Genomic DNA, 16,753 nt, shown 5'->3' on the forward strand with positions numbered 1-16,753 from the left:
CATTTGGGGTGTGCCCTTTATATATGAGAGTCAAATAGAACTGTCAAATACTGTGGTTACAGCGTAGGTTTAAAAATTAATTTTTTTTTTTGGTGCTAAATAGTACATTTGGGGCTTGCACTTCATATCTGAGAGTCAAATAGAACCGTCAAATACTGCTGTGACATTGCAGTTTGACAAATTCAATTTTTTTGTGTGCTTAAAAGTAAACTTGTGGCGTGCACTTCATATCTGAGAGTCAAATAGAACCGTCAAATACTGTGGTTACATTGCACTTTGAAAAATTCACATTTCTTTGGTGCTAAAACGTAAATTTGGGGTGTGCACTTCATATCTGAGAGTCAAATAGAACCGTCAAATACTGTGGTTACATCGCACTTGGGAACAATTCTTTTTTGGTGCTAAATAGTACATTTGCTGCCTGCGGTGAACAGGATTAAAGTAATGTCTTTGGCACACATGCAATTGCAGGGTAGGGTACAAAAATGTAGTATAGCACCCACAAAAATAATCGCTGTAGTTTGCAGATTCAACACCAGATTTCTTTCCTAATCTGTCCCTCACAGCTGCAGCATCCTCTCCCTATACTAATAAGAGCTCATGTGACTCCAGCTTATATTAGAGGCTGGGTCACATGCTGCACTGGCCAATCACAGCCATGTCACTAGTATGCATGACTGTAATGGCTTCTAAGGGCACATAAGTCAAACGCTTGTTGATTGGCTGCCCTGCAGCTTTTCAAAATGCGCCATTAAATCGCCGAACTCGAACCCGAACTGTTGCTGAAATGTTTCGGTTAAAAAATCGTAATGTTCGGTACAAACCCGAACTTTACAGTTCGGGTTCGCTCAACTCTAATTATTAGGCCTTCCTGTCCAGGTTATCAGAAAGTTTGATTACATCAAATTTCCCAGCAGCCTCTTTCCTTGAAACATGTGCTAAGAAACTTACATATCTCTTCTGCTAACATGTATACTACAGTGTGACAAAAGATTTTCTCTAGGTCTTATACGATGTTTTAGCAAACGGATTAGGAGCTGGCTGAATTCCCCTTTCTTTGTTTAATGTATGGGATCCCGATAAAATGTTAGGCCAATATAATAAAGTGCTGAATACTGGAACTAAATGGTGATAAACAATAATAAAATTATAGATTTTTGAATGTCCAAAGGTTAAATATAGCAAGAAATACATTAATTTAGTATGCTACAATGCATTGTATGCCTAAGACAAAAAATATTCTCTAATGGGGTATCTGACATTTGAAATATAATTCTAATGATGTATTTGCAGTATATACTTGAATACATTTATTCGTTCATAACATAATGAATGCTGTTGTATCGTAACATTAATAACTCATTTAAATATGAAGCTTCAAATGACATTTTTGAAAAGATAAGAGTTAAATGCAAATCTCCTTGGAATTCTTAGACATTTAACGCTACAAAATGCAAGTTAGCCTCATGACTTAAAGTACACCCTCTTTAACCCCTTAAGGACCAAACTTCTGGAATAAAAGGGAATCATGACATGTCACACATGTCATGTGTCCTTAAGGGGTTAAGGATTTCGATGTTTGCATTTATTTAGACATTAGAAGGTAAAACCCGTGCAAACTCATTTTACCTACATATAAATCATGACCAAAATATTTCATACATTATATATTGAACCATCTCAGTTTGTGTAAATAGGATATACAGGTAAAGTTTACTATTTCAGTCCATTTAAACAAACATTATGTTATTGCTTTATTAGTGTTTGATCTAGTTAACGAAGAATGATAGCCCGCATTTATGTACAGGGAAATGGGATGCAAAATAAGAAAAACAGGACCCACCACAAATACCCCCCATAACGACAGAAACCGATTTTGGATGAAACAGGCCACAGGATTTATTATAACATAAGTACTGTAGAACACATCCATCATTTATCAAACTTTATCATTTTAATTAGAATAACCATAGATAAATACATAAATAACCCATAAATTAACATATATTATTAACCCATAGTGTCCTACAGACTTTAACCTAATTAAACATCCTTGCCAATGAAATTAATAGGTGTCTATGCACAAAATTGCCCCAGAGGGTTCTTGCCTCCCCCTCGTCCATCAAAACTCCCTTTTCCTGTCAATGCTTACCACCAGCTGGCTTCTAGCTTGGTTGGCATGTCCAAGTCGGTAACTTAAAAGTTTACCCTACAGAGAAGGGGAGGTTGAGACCCAAACCTTGTCAATATCCTGACACTCACTGTAATAACCCCAAAACTGATTGGAAAGGACACGCCCCCTGCTAGCTGTGACACTAAATGACAACAAACATTAGAGAGGGTGGGAGGATTGTTGTTTGCTGGGCTGACTCCCAAGAGGCACAGAGGTAAGATGATCACACTAGACATGTGCAATTTGTTTTGCTGCAAATGTGAATTCATACAATTCGGACATTCGGATGTTTCTGAATGTCCGAAGTGCCGAAGTGTCAAATTGTCGAATTTCCGAAGTGCCGGATGGAACCGAATTGCTGAAGTGCCGTAGTGCTTTGGATTTCTGAAAAAGTGGCAAAACAAGTGAAGGAGGTAAAATTATGTGAATGATGAATGGAGTAGGGGTAGGGCTAGGGGTAGGGTTTTCATTGGTTTTGTTACATTTTACCTTCTCAGGTATGGATAATTGGCCTATTATACTTGATCATGCTGGTAAAATAGGCCTTCCTGTGGAGGGCATGGAACGGGACCATTGGAGGTTAGCCTCTTGCCATTTGTTTAGATTTCTGGGAAGGGGAAGATAGCATTTAGACCAGGGGTTCTCAACCCAGTCCTCAAGGACCCCCTACCAGTCCAGGATTTAAGGATTAACCTGTTGTGTCTAAAGTGTTTGTTGTCCCCCCCTAAAAACACATTAGACACAGCAGGGTAATTCCTAAATCCTAGACAGTTCGGGGGTCCTTGAGGACTGGGTTGAGAACCCCTGCTTTAGACTCTGTTTGTCAACGATCTTTGGATTAAAGTCTTTCAAGCCTATATTGCAAAAAGTAGTACCTACACATACATTAAATTGTATTATACAATTATCAGTACTAACAATGTGTGGGTAGCTAAAAACTGGCATAACTATGTGGATATATTTTCTTGAGGTTTTCTTGAGTACCAATGCATATTTTATGCTGTCATAGACTGTAAGAGAGAGTAAAGTATCTTTTATTTTTGTTATAAGAGAGTTCCAAATCATATGATTCTCCTAAATAAAACATTGAATCAAAATGTTCTTCTTGCTCACATTTATAGAAGGTTATTTGCTCCAACTGTAAATCATTAAGTGGAGCAAAAGAAAAGACAATATACAAGAGATAGTCGTCAGTCCTGCTAAGTAGGATCTCTGGGAACCCGTTTATTTCATACTAATATAAAAAAAAAAAAAGATTTAAAATATTATGCACTTATAAATAAGGCAAATAAAGTAGCCTAATGTTCCATACAACATTTTAGCAGACTCTCTACGTAAAATAAAGAGAACATTGCAGAGAAAGAAAGAATTGCTGTCTCAAAATGTCACTTCCAGTTATTGAAAAACATTCACTCACCTTAGAATAAAGAAACATTGCTTTACTGTTACTACTCTGCCAAATGTGTTATTAACTGATCAGCAACACTATTCAAAACCATTTTATGCTCCATATAGAGATTCAATCAAGTTCCAGAGTATGATATGTAAAGAAAATCATGGAGATTGATAAATATTCCGAAAATGACTGGTTTTCCACGATGAGTACACATGACTGAACAAGAGAGCATCTTTCCTATTAAACTGATCTTGACAGGCAACACCTTGCGTATTGTGGTGGCAGCCAAACTATGCTAAATCAGCATATCAAAAAGAATTGTTAGTGTACACATCAAATAGTATATTTTTTAACATTGGTAAATCGCCAGCATCACAGTTTTCTGAAAAACAAATGTAAGATATTATGTAATAAGAATGTGCAATATATATATATAAAAGAACAGACACGTAATACCTCAATGTTTCAGTCCTCATGGCAGATTTATCTTCAAGACAACAAACATGCACATACAAGGAAACTACTTAACTCCTTAAAGACAGAGGCAATTTTACAAGTTCTGATCAAAACAAAATTAAAACAATCTGGAATTTTACTATATGTCTGTACAACCATAATTCCATAATTCACCAATTTCATAAGAAGTGCACCCACACTTATATATAATTTTGTTTATGAGAAACAGGGCATTTATTTCACATCAAACATTCATATATGAAACATAATTTAATACAAATAAAATTAAAATAAGAAAATGTGAGAAATTAAGAAACTTCATTTTTTCAAGTTCTGCATGGCATTTTAACTGTTAATGTCATAAAACTGTTTGCTTTTACTGCAATAAAATACACAAATTTGTATTCAGTGATGTCTACCAGGTACAAGAGCACCCCCCATGTACAAGTGTTGGAAAATTACAGGGTCAAATATAACATGTTACACTTTTAAGTTTATACACATTAAAGTTTGCCTGAGAGATGTTGCCTTTGAGACCATATGGTAGCCCAGGAATGAGAATTACCGTATATACTCGAGTATAAGCCGACCCGAATATAAGCCGAGGCCCCTAATTTTACCCCCAAAAACTGGGAAAACTTATTGACTCGAGTATAAGACTAGGGTGGGAAATGCAGCAGCTACTGGTAAATTTCTAAATAAAATTAGATCCTAAAAAAATTATATTATTTGAATATTTATTTACAGTGTGTGTATATAATGAATGCAGTGTGTGCGTTTGAGTGCCGTGTGTGTATGAGTGCAGTGCGTGTGTATGAGTGCAGTGCGTGTGTATGAGTGCAGTGCGTGTGTATGAGTGCAGTGCGTGTGTATGAGTGCAGTGTGTGTGTATGAGTGCAGTGTGTGTGTATGAGTGCAGTGCGTGTGTATGAGTGCAGTGCGTGTGTATGAGTGCAGTGTGTGTATGAGTGCAGTGTGTGTGCAGTGTGTGTGTATGAGTGCAGTGTGTGTGTATGAGTGCAGTGTGTGTGTATAAGTGCAGTGTGAGTGTGTGTGATGCAGTGTGTGTTTGTGTTTGTGTTGGTGGGGGTGGGCATTTTGATTATTGTTATTTTTTAATTATTATTTTAATCACTTTTTTAGTTATATTATTATTTATTTTATCAATTATTATTTTCATTTTTTTGTTATATTGTTATTTTTTTAATTATTATTATTTTTAATATTTTATTATTATGGGTTTTTTTTTCGTCCCCTCTCCCTGCTTGATACATGGCAGGGAGGGGGGCTCTCACTCCCTGGTGGTCCAGTGGATGGGCACTGTGTAGGAGGGGGGCTGGCAGAGAGTTTACTTACCTCTCCTGCAGCTCCTATCAGCTCCCTCCTCCTCCGCGACGGTCCGTTCAGCTCCTCTGTCAGCTCACAGTTTAAGTCTCGCGGCCGCACTATGACCCCGCGGCTCTCACGAGACTTACACTGGGAGCTGGCAGAGGTGCTGAACGGACCAGCGCGGAGGAGGAGGGAGCTGACAGGAGCTGCAGGAGAGGTAAGTAAACGCACACAGCCCCCTGTCTGTATTATGGCAATGTAAATTGCCTTAATACAGACATTGACTCGAGTATAAGCCGAGTTTGGGTTTTTCAGCACAAAAAAATGGCTTATACTCGAGTATATACGGTAACCCAATGACGGCATACCATTTGCGAAAGTAGACAACCCAAGGTATTGTAAATGGGGTATGTCCAGTCTTTTTTAGTAGCCACTTATTTACAAACACTGGCCAAATTTAGCATTCATATTTGTTTGTTTAAGAAATGCAAAAAAAATAATATGACTGCTAATTTCGGCTTGTACTTGTGAATACCTTGGGTTGTCTACTTTTGTAAATGGTATGCCATTCTCATTTCTGGGATACCATATGGTCTCAGAGGCAACATAACCAATCTGGCAGATTTCAATGTGAAAAAACTGAAATGTCTTATATTTCATCCTGTAACTTAAAACACCATAACATCTGTACATAGTGGGTGCTGTTATACTCAGGAGACTTCACTGAACACAAATATTAGTGTTTCAAAACAATAAAACATATCATAACAATGATATTGTCAGTGAAAGTGCATTTTGTGAAAACTGTGAAAAACTTCACTTTCACCGATGATATCATTGCTGTGATACATTTTATGATTTTGAAAAACTAATATTTGTATTCAGCAAAGTCTCCTGCGTATAACAGTATCCCCCATGTACAGGTTTTATGGTGCCTTGGAAAGTTACACAATTAAATATAGGGCTTTTTCCCTAGTTTGTCAGGCAGGTCCCTCAAATATTAATCAATAAAATTACTCATTTATGTAAAAATATTACATACATATATACATAGAATTTATTATATATATATATACACACACACACACACATACATATGTATATACAAATGATCTATGTACTTTTATTTTCTTTATTAAAAGACTAACTTTACTATCTTTTTTAAACCTTTTTGGGGCAACCTGCTGAGAGTTCAGGCAGTAACCCTGCAGGCACCACCTGCAAGGACCTTGCGACCACATGGCCTGGGTGGCCGGATCAGCCGGAGGTGGACTGTCTGGGCGCTCAGGTGGTCCCCAGGACCGCGACCTCTGGAGAGGACCAGGTAGGTCCCCAGGACAGCACAGACGTTCTATGGCACCCTGCTGCATTTAGCGCCGTAACTTAAGGATGGCATAGAGCGATCCTTAAGGGGTTAAATAGGCAGTGATACAGATGACCAAAACCAGTAAAGTCGAGCATCTTGAGTAAAAATGAAGGTAGGGCTATGTTTGACAAGCTGCTTGACAATGGTCAGTGTAACAAGGAGCTCTGTAACAATGGTCAGTGTAACATGGAGCTGTGTTACTAGGGGCAATGTTAAAAACAGCAGTGAAATGAGGAACTCAACAAGAAACTCTGCAATAAGAAATACATTAACAAAGTGAAGTTTAACAAGGGGTAGATGAACATGGAGCAGGTTAGCAAGGAGCTGTGATTTACAAGAAGCAATGCTAAAAATGAAAGAAAACGTTACTTGCTCACTACCACAAATCCCAAAGGCCATTACAGTGTAAGCTCACCTGCCACGTCAAGGCAAAACTTTCTAAGCTGAAAGGTAAACTCTCTAATGAGACAAAGGGGATATTTTTGTAAACCACTACACAATCATTAACCTTTAATAGGGATCACATAGGGTGGGTAGCAGCACTTTTTTTAAATGGCTGTGTTAAAAATGAGTCATGTAAGAAAAAAAGCATCATAGCTGTAAAACAAGGAGATATACAAACAGGAGCTCAGTAACTTTTAGAAGGATCGGTGTAACAAGAGGTTGTGAAACAAGCAACTGTTTAACAACAAGACATAATCTGTGTAATAATGTGTGTTTTAACAAGGAGCCTTGTATCACTTTCAAGGAGCAGAATAAAAAGGAGCTGTGTAGCAATGAGTTGAGTAACAAAGAAGACATTAACAAGGAGCAGTATAACGGCAAGTTTCACAGGGAGATGTGTGACAATGCACATTATAACAATGAGTTGTGTAATTTGAGCTCTGTAACGATGCAGATTATATGGAGTTCTGTAAAAAGAAACTGTTGAACAAGATATTTAACAAGACCAGGTGTCAAAGGAACCGTACAACAAGGAACTTTTCACAAGCATCAATTTAACATGGCACAGCTTCACAAGGACAGGTGAAACATAAAGCTGTGTAATGGAAGGACACTCAGTGTACAGGTTGTCACATTATGTAACATTAAAGGGACACTATAGGCACCACAACAACTTGAGCTTAATGAAGCTAACACATAGTGCAAATATAATTTCCAATAAAGTCAAGCCCCAACAGGGGGCTTAACTTGAATAATTACCTCTAAGCAGGAAACATGTGCTAACAAAAAGATCTGAGTGACTTTGACAAGGGCCAACTAGTGATGGCTAGATGACTGGGTAAGAGCATCTGCAAAACAGCAATTGTTTAGATTCTGCCAAAATTGGTGCAAAGAAGAAAAAATGGTGAACCAGCATCAGGGTCATGGGCACTCAAGGCTCATTGATACACGTGGGTAAGTGAAGGCCAGCCCATCACCTCCGATCACACAAAAGTGCTCCTGTACCTCAAGTTAATGAAAAAACTTAATGCTGGCCATGATAGAAAGGTGTCAAAACACAGTGCATCACTGTTTGCTGCATATGGGGTTGTGTAGCCTCAAACCGCTCAGAGTGCCCATGATGACACCTGTCCACTGCCGAATGTGCCTGCATTGGGAATGTGAACATCATAACTGGACCATGGAGAAATGGAAGAAGATTGCCTAGTCTAATGAATCACATTTTCAGATGGCAGCAGGATGCACTATGGTATGAACGCAGACCCGTGGATGCAGTTACATTTGGGGCCAGTGGCAAAACTAATGTAGAGAGACCCCTGGTGGAAGAATCTTTTTGAGCACCTCTAGCACAAAAGTGGCCAAAAGGTAGATCCCCATCAGTCAAACTCAAGCGATGCTATGCCAGCTGTTGATTTACCATTCTCCCATCCTTGCAGGGTTGTATTTGTGAGCAGTGTTGGCGAGTATGAATATATATTTTTTGTTTTTGAATAGTGTATGTAGGGGTCTATTTGTATGTACGGTTTCCATTGGAATGCAGTGGTGTACGTTTGTGTAGTGCTTGTGTAGTAACGAAGGGTTGTTTTTGTATGTAGTGTTGGCTTTTATGTGCTTATGTGTGTAGTGTAGGTGTTTGAATGAAGAGCTGTTTGTATATAATTTTAGTGTTTTAATGCAGGAGTGTGTATGTAATGTATGTATTTTATTGCAGGGGTGTATTTGTATTTAATGTTTACGTTTTATTGAAGGGGTGTGTTTTTATGTAGGGTTGGCTTATAAATGTGTGTGTACATTTGTGTGCAGTATTGGTATTTGAATGAGGGATGTGCTTGTATATAATTTTAGAGTTTGAATGCAGGAGTGTGTATGTAATGTATGTATTTTATTGCAGGGTGTGTTTGCATGTTGTGTTTATTGCTGGGATGTATGCACATATGCATATACACATACACTGCCACATACAAACACACTTACACAGATACACATAAACATATATACACACTGACACATACACACAAACTCAGATACACATACCTTGACACACAGATAAACACACTGATACATATACACACCTTGACACCCATATACAATCACTGACACATACACACAAGTTGACACACATACACACAAAGATACACGCAATGACACATGTATGCACACTCAGTTTCACACACTGACACATACATACACCTTGAAACGCAGATACACACACTGACACATACACGCATTGACACACTGACACATATACACTGACCCACAGATATGTACAATAACAGATACACAAACTGACACATATATACAAACATACATGTTATACTTTTTATATTTGAATCCACCTTCCTGTTAACATACCTTTTGTGTGCAGGAGGGTGGCTTCCTTGGCATCCTGCTGATGCTGTCTGAGGCTGCTGTGAGTGTGGGGCTGAAGATGACTGTTTATTTGCTACTCCCAATCTTGTGCCTCCTCCCCCTCCCACACAGCTCCATCTGATAGTGGGAGGAAGTAATCTGCTGTAATTTTCTCTTGGAAATTTGCCAATACTACAGGCTGCACTGGTGGTAGTTCCACCACTGCTCTGACCAATATTCTGCTGTGAAACCTTGGGCATTTATGTGAATGTTTCTTTGACACATACTACCTACCTAGAGATTGTTGCAGACCATGTGCTCCCCTTCATGGCAATGGTGTTTCCTGTGTTCTTTATTAGCAGGATAATGCACCTTGTGACACTGCAAAAATTATTCATGTCTTGGCCTACAAATGCCCCAGTTCTGAATCCAATTGAGCAACTGCTATGGGATGGCTGGAACAACAAATCTGATCCATTGAGGCCCCACCTCATAAACATAGAAACATAGATTGTGACGGCAGATAAGAACCATTCATACCATCTAGTCTGGCCAATTTTATAAATACTTTAGTTAGTCCCTGGTTTTATGTTAAGTCTAGGATAGCCTTATGCTTATCCAACTCATGCTTTAACTCCCTCATTGTGTTAACCTTTACCACTTCAGCTGGAAGGTTAGTCCATCCGTCCACTACTCTCTTTGTAAAGTAATACTTCCTGAAATTATTTTTAAACCTTTGCCCCCTAATTTAAAACATGGCCTCTTGTTGTGGTAGTTTTTCTTCTTTTAAATATAGTCTCATTTACTGTGTTGATTCCCTTTATGTATTTAAATGTTTCTATCATATCCCCCCTGTCTTGTCTTTCCTCTAAGCTATACATGTTAAGATGCTTTAACCTTTCCCGGTAAGTTTTTTTTTTTCCTGCAATCCATGAACCAGTTTAGTAGCCCTTCTCTGAACTCTTAACAAAGTATCAATACCCTTCTGAAGATACGTTCTCAAGTACCTTCAATACTCCAAGTGAGAAAACCAGTGTTCTGTACAATGGCATGAGCACTTCCCTCTTTCTACTGGTAATACCTCTCCCTATACAATCAAGCATTCTGTTAGCATTTCCTGCTGCTCTACTACATTGTCAGCCTACCTTTAAGTCAACTGAAATAATTACTCCTAAATCCATTTCCTCAAATGTTGAGGTTAGTAGGGTATCAAACATTCTATACTCTGCCCTTGGGTTTTTATGCCCAAGATGCATTATCTTGCATTTATCCACATTAAATGTCAGTTGCCACAGCTCTGACCATTTGTCTAGTTTACCTAAATCATTTGCCATTTGGCTTATCCCACCTGGAACATCAACCCGGTTGCAAATTTTAGTATCATCAGCAAAAAGACATACCTTACCATTAACACCTTCTGCTATAACACTAATTAAAATATTAAAGATCAGTGTGGTACTGTCATGGGTAGCAGTTTGGAGACCGGGACCCCGGTATGCCTGAAGATGGTAAGAGTCACATTGTGGTAATGTACAATCAGGGAATGGTGCAGGGTAACCATACGCCCCCAGGTGTTGAGCACCAGGGTTTGTGTAGCCACATACCAGGGCCCAGATGCAGCTTCTGTGGAACCTAGGAGCTTGATATTGTGCAGATATATATCTAGTACTAGAAACAAGGCAAGACTAGAATAGGCACCAAAGAAGATAACAAGATGAACCCAGAACTGGAGCAGGACAGAAAGCAGAACCCAGAACATGTACACAATACATGAGGGAAACATGAACAGGACATGGACAGGGCAGGACTGTACATGAACTGGGAATACAAGGCAAAATAAAACAAGAGGAGACATAACTAAGTACTATATATGTAATAAACATTGGAGATTTAGACATACATAAATGGCCAAGATGTATGCAGCCCACCACTGCGCAAATGTACTCCAATTACAGTGGGTCCTAACTGCCTACATATGCATGACTAAAAGTACAACAATAAAACACACACAGTTCTTACCTGCAAGGAAATGAGCAGAGGAATGAGACCACTGCTAGCAGGGAACACTCTGAAACAAAAAGGATAAATGACTAAGGAACGTGTGTGGCAACAAAAAACAAACATTTAAAGGAATCCAGGAGACTGTGTATTCCAGGAACGGAATAAATGGATTAACCCAGAAAATCAGGCATAAAGAAAACCAGACATAGAATAGAAAACCAGAAAAAACAAGAAAAACTAAACAAGAATTGTAAAAAGAGTACTGGATATCAGAAGCCAAGGCTAGAAATGGTAGAAACAGGAACAGAACGTAAGGCGCGACATCCGGGCGCAACTAGCAGCTCTCAGGTAGAGACCAGGAAAGGAACAAGGATCCTGCAACTAAGTCCTCTTGACTCACCGGAGGCAAGGATTTCCCATCTTTAGCCTTGATAAACTGGAGTGGAGTTCACGGCTCGCAATGCTTTCTTGAACATCTCCAAACCCTTTGGAGAGGTCTCCTGCAAAGGAACCACCAGCCAGGAATAAAGATCCACTCTAGAATAGGAGCACTTCCACAAAACAGGAACCAGGAACAGAACCAAACATCACAAGAGGACACCTGTAGAGAACACTGAACCGCTTAGCAGATCAACCACCTCCAGGACAGGTATCAGACAAACTGAACAGGAATGAGGAAGTAATCTATAGCAGACTGGTCCAGATACAGGATCTCTTGAATGCAGAATTCCCAGGCAGGACAGGATACAGACAAAGCAGGTCAGGAAAGCTGCAGAGTCCACTCCATGAACTCCAAGTGAGCATACGGCCATACTGTCAGTGCAAAACGTGACTTTCAGTGACTGGCCTTGTCACCCTGAATGTACCCAAGTAAGCCATGAAACACCAGTGGACAGGGAGGAACCCATGGAGATCGAATTCATCCACACCAGATTGCCTCCAGAGGAAAGAAACCATAAGAGAATCCATGGCTTGTGTTTTTATTGTGGAGAAAGAGGGCACATCATCTCTCTCTGCCCAACTCGTCCACCGAGGCCTAAAGCTCTTCTATTGGGTACTTTACGGACCCGTCCTGTCATCCCAGCAACACAGCCTGGAAACTGTCAAGGTTGCTGCCAGCCATGCCCACGTTCCATGACACAAAATGGTACCCCCTCTCATAATATTGTAAAGCTCAACAGAATCTGTTGGCGCTATTTAAATGGCAATAATAATAATAATATTGCCCAGACTATGGTAAACAACAAACCCAATACTCCTGAGAATTCTCCACCTTCTGTTCATGACACATCTGCACCTCATCCTGTAAATATTTCTATTGACACCATCACTACTTCCTGCCAGCCCAAAGAAGACCTACTTTCGGATTATGCCTTTGCTTATAATGGCACTATAGTCCGTACTAATGTTTTACTACAGTTCAAGAAGGCATTGCAAGCCGCAAACTCCACTTCTGCTGAGGTGCATGAAGGACTCACACCCTGCATACAAAACTCCACATCAGGTAAGATTCCTGGCAGGTACCCCACTGGTAACTAGACCATGCTTCAAATATACTCCTTTGACTACAACCCTCTGTTGCCTGTCACTCAGCCACTGCCTCACCCATTCAGCAATATTTGAATCTAAACTTAAAGATTGCAGTTTATTGATAAGCCCTCTATGTACATCAGTGTCAAAAGCCTTACTGAAATCTAGGTAAGCAATGTCTACTGCACCACCCTGATCTATTATTTTAGTTACCCAATCAAAAAAATCTACAAGATTAGTTTGGCGTGATCTCCCTGAAGTAAACACATGTTGTCTCTGATCTTGAAATTCATGTGATTTTAGATGGGCAACAATCCTATCCGTTAACATGGTTTCCATAGCTTTCCCTACTACTGAAGTAAGGCTTACTGGCCTATAGTTTCCCAACTCCTCTCTAGTACCTTTCTTGTTAATGGGTACAACATTTGATAATTTTAGATCTTCTGGGACTACTCCTGTTAACAATGATTGGTTAAATAAATCTGTTAATGGTTTTGCTAGTACACCACTAAGCTCTTTTAATAGCTTTGGGTGTATCCCATCAGGCCCCATGGACTCATTTGTCTTTACTTTTGACAGTTGAAATAGAACCTCTTCCTCTGTAAACTCACATGTAACCAATGACTCATTTGTACTTTTTCCTAACTGAAGTCCCTTTCCTTAATTTTCATCTGTAAATACTGAATAAAAATATTAATTGAGGCAGTTAGCTAGACATTTATCCTCTTCTACATACCTTTCTTCTTTTATTTTTAATCTAACTAATGCTTGTTTTACTTTCCTTTTCTTATTTATGTAACTAAAAAAAATTGTATCCCCCTTTTTTACTGACTGTGCTACTCTCTCTTCTGTGTTTGCTTTGGAGGCTCTTATAACTTGCTTTGCCTCTTTCTGCCTAATCTTATAGATCTGTCTATCTTCCTCACACTTTTTTTAAATCTATTTTTGATAACTTTTCTGTTTTGTTACTATTTTGGCCACATCTGTGTAGTACCACAATGGTTTCTTAAAATGCAATTTTCTGTTGCCTTCAGTAGTGCAACTTTTAAATAATCCCATTTCTCTTGGACTCCATTTAAACTCCAGTCTGATAATGACTCCTTTACACATGTCCTAATTTTAGAGAAGTCTGATTTCACATTTTTCTTACTCACTGTTTGTTCCTCACATAACTTGTAGAACTTAAAAGATCTTCTGATTCAATGCATGAGAGCTGTTTTGGCAGCATGAAGGAGACCTACACAATATTAGGCAGGTGGTTTGAATAGTGTGGCTGATCAGTGTATATACTTGCAAAAGATGGAGACTATGGGCAATACATGGGGAATAATGCAATAAAGGCAGTTAAACAATTCAAGAGTTGATGTAATTTGAGATCAAGCAAATTAAGATTGTCAAGTCTTTGTAGACAGGAGAGTTCAAATGATATATGGATCATAACTATTTGTAAACAAAAGAACCTCTGACAGAAACACATAGATAAGTAAAATTATGCAAGGGTGACAGAACTAGGATTTTTAAGAATGTCAAATCTGGATCTAATTTTCTGATTTCCGATAACACTTGTAGCACACAATATGCATACTGAGCTGCTGATTCATTTGAGATGCATGTGTATAATTTTAATTTGTTGGGTATCCATCATGCTTTTAGAATAGTCATATGTTCAACTGAAGAGTTAGCTTAAAAGCTGAGAGGCAACGCATGGAAGTGTGCCAACCACAGTCACGGACCAGTCTTGGTCAATTTGATTTTTTTTAAGTTTAAATTCTCTGAATGGCATAGATGAATTGTGTATACTAGTTAAGCTTTTTCCCAACGAGCACAACTGTAAAAGTTTCTGAATTTTCCCACATCAGCACAAGGAGTTCAATCAGCTACACACGCTTTCTAACACATCCACCTGTGCTAATTGAAAAGCAACTTGGGTTTTGGATGTACAATCACGAACTGTTGTGAAGCTCTGAGGGCTGAAGCATGGAAATATGTTCCATGGTATTTCATTAATCCATGGCACTGTAGCATGAAACAAATTCTTTCTTTTCAATGTTTCTCTTTTTTTTTTCTTTTTAAATCCTCCCATCGGTTAAAATTATCAATTTCAGAAGCAATAACAGTGAAAAGAAAAATATGATTGTTGGAGCATTACAAAGACGCTAACTTGGAAAGAAGCACTGCTATTAAATTAGTCTATCTCCTGTGATGTTATTATACTAATTACTGAGATTTTAATTTGGAACAATTCCCAGATGTTATTAGTAATCTTTGTTGTATTTATCCTAACTGTTTGCTTTTCAAAGAGCTGCTTTCTCGATGATACTGTATTTAAGATTGATAAGTGTAGGTACAGAATGCAAATATACAATAGAAAAAGAAATCATCTTCCATATGGAATTACAAAGTTACTTAAATATAGAGTGCACTGAACATGTCCTCTGCATTAAATTAGTATTAGGTAGATAGATGCCAAAATATGATATAAATCATCAATCTTTTTCAGAAATGTGTAACGCTTGAATTTTTGAGATATATATATATATATATATATATATAGGAATTACAGAACTGCATTTTCATTAAGGATTTGCTTTAGTGCTACAATTTTGAAAATTATACAATAGCTAAATATAGGTTTTTTTTATGTTTTTTTTTTCTAAATGTATTTTACCATCAGTTTTAAAGAGGACTTATTTTATTGACATTCTACAGTAAATAAATTAGTGCATTTGGCGGCACAGTCTAATATTGAAGGGAAGTAATTTTTGTTTCTTACTCTTTCATTAAACTTACATTTAGTCTGTCTTTAGAAAAGGCTGTTGTATATTTGAAGCCAATAACTAATCATTTTGTTTTTTCCAATGGGGACATTAAGAGAATAGGGACATTTCAATCCACAGATGCATTTTAGAAGTTGGCATTCCTTATTGATGGTTTCTCCCAGTGAGGTTTACCATTGCGTGTTAACTGGCGAGAGGCAGACTAACATCAAATGGAAGTCATTAAGACCTGCCGTCTGCCTACATTATCAGTAGCTAAATTCCTTCAAAATTTAAATAATTACATATATTAAAAGTAATTGAAATGACCCATAACCTTCATATTTCCACAGCTGACCAATGAACAGCCCTGAGCTTAAACAAATAAAAAAACATTTAGTGAAGGTGCTTAAGAACCTCAGTATCTGGAAATGCCCAGTGAAGATATCAATGTAAAAAAGAGAGGCCAAAAAAGATTGTCTTCTTGCTTTTTCACCATGTGTATCTTGTGCAGAGTACTTAATATACTGGGAAGAAGCAGCTCAGTGGTTTAACCCGTTATTTAGCCTCAAGAAAATGCTTTAAAGTGTGAGCTCCAATTCTTGCACACAAGGTAGACACTACTGATCAGGAGTGCCTAAAAGGTAGATCCCCAGATGTTATAAAACTACAACTCCCATAATGCTTTGCATGCCTTTAGAATGACAAAACACAATATCTGGGGATCTACCTTTTAGGCACTTCTGCTATAGATGAGTGCACCACAAAGTTTAAAAGGTGGGCTGTATTTACAGCTGAGAATAGTTTTACAAATCATCAATGTACATTTCAGTCTTGCACATTGCATATAGGCCTCAATGAAATTAAATCTAAATACTTTTATCAGCTCAACATAAGCCAGTTATTGGTTTGGGTTGATTAAATTACCAGCATTAAAGGCTTAATTGGAGCCG

This window comes from Pelobates fuscus, chromosome 1 (genome assembly GCF_036172605.1).
Source record: "Pelobates fuscus isolate aPelFus1 chromosome 1, aPelFus1.pri, whole genome shotgun sequence".
NCBI classification, from domain to species: Eukaryota; Metazoa; Chordata; class Amphibia; order Anura; family Pelobatidae; genus Pelobates; species Pelobates fuscus.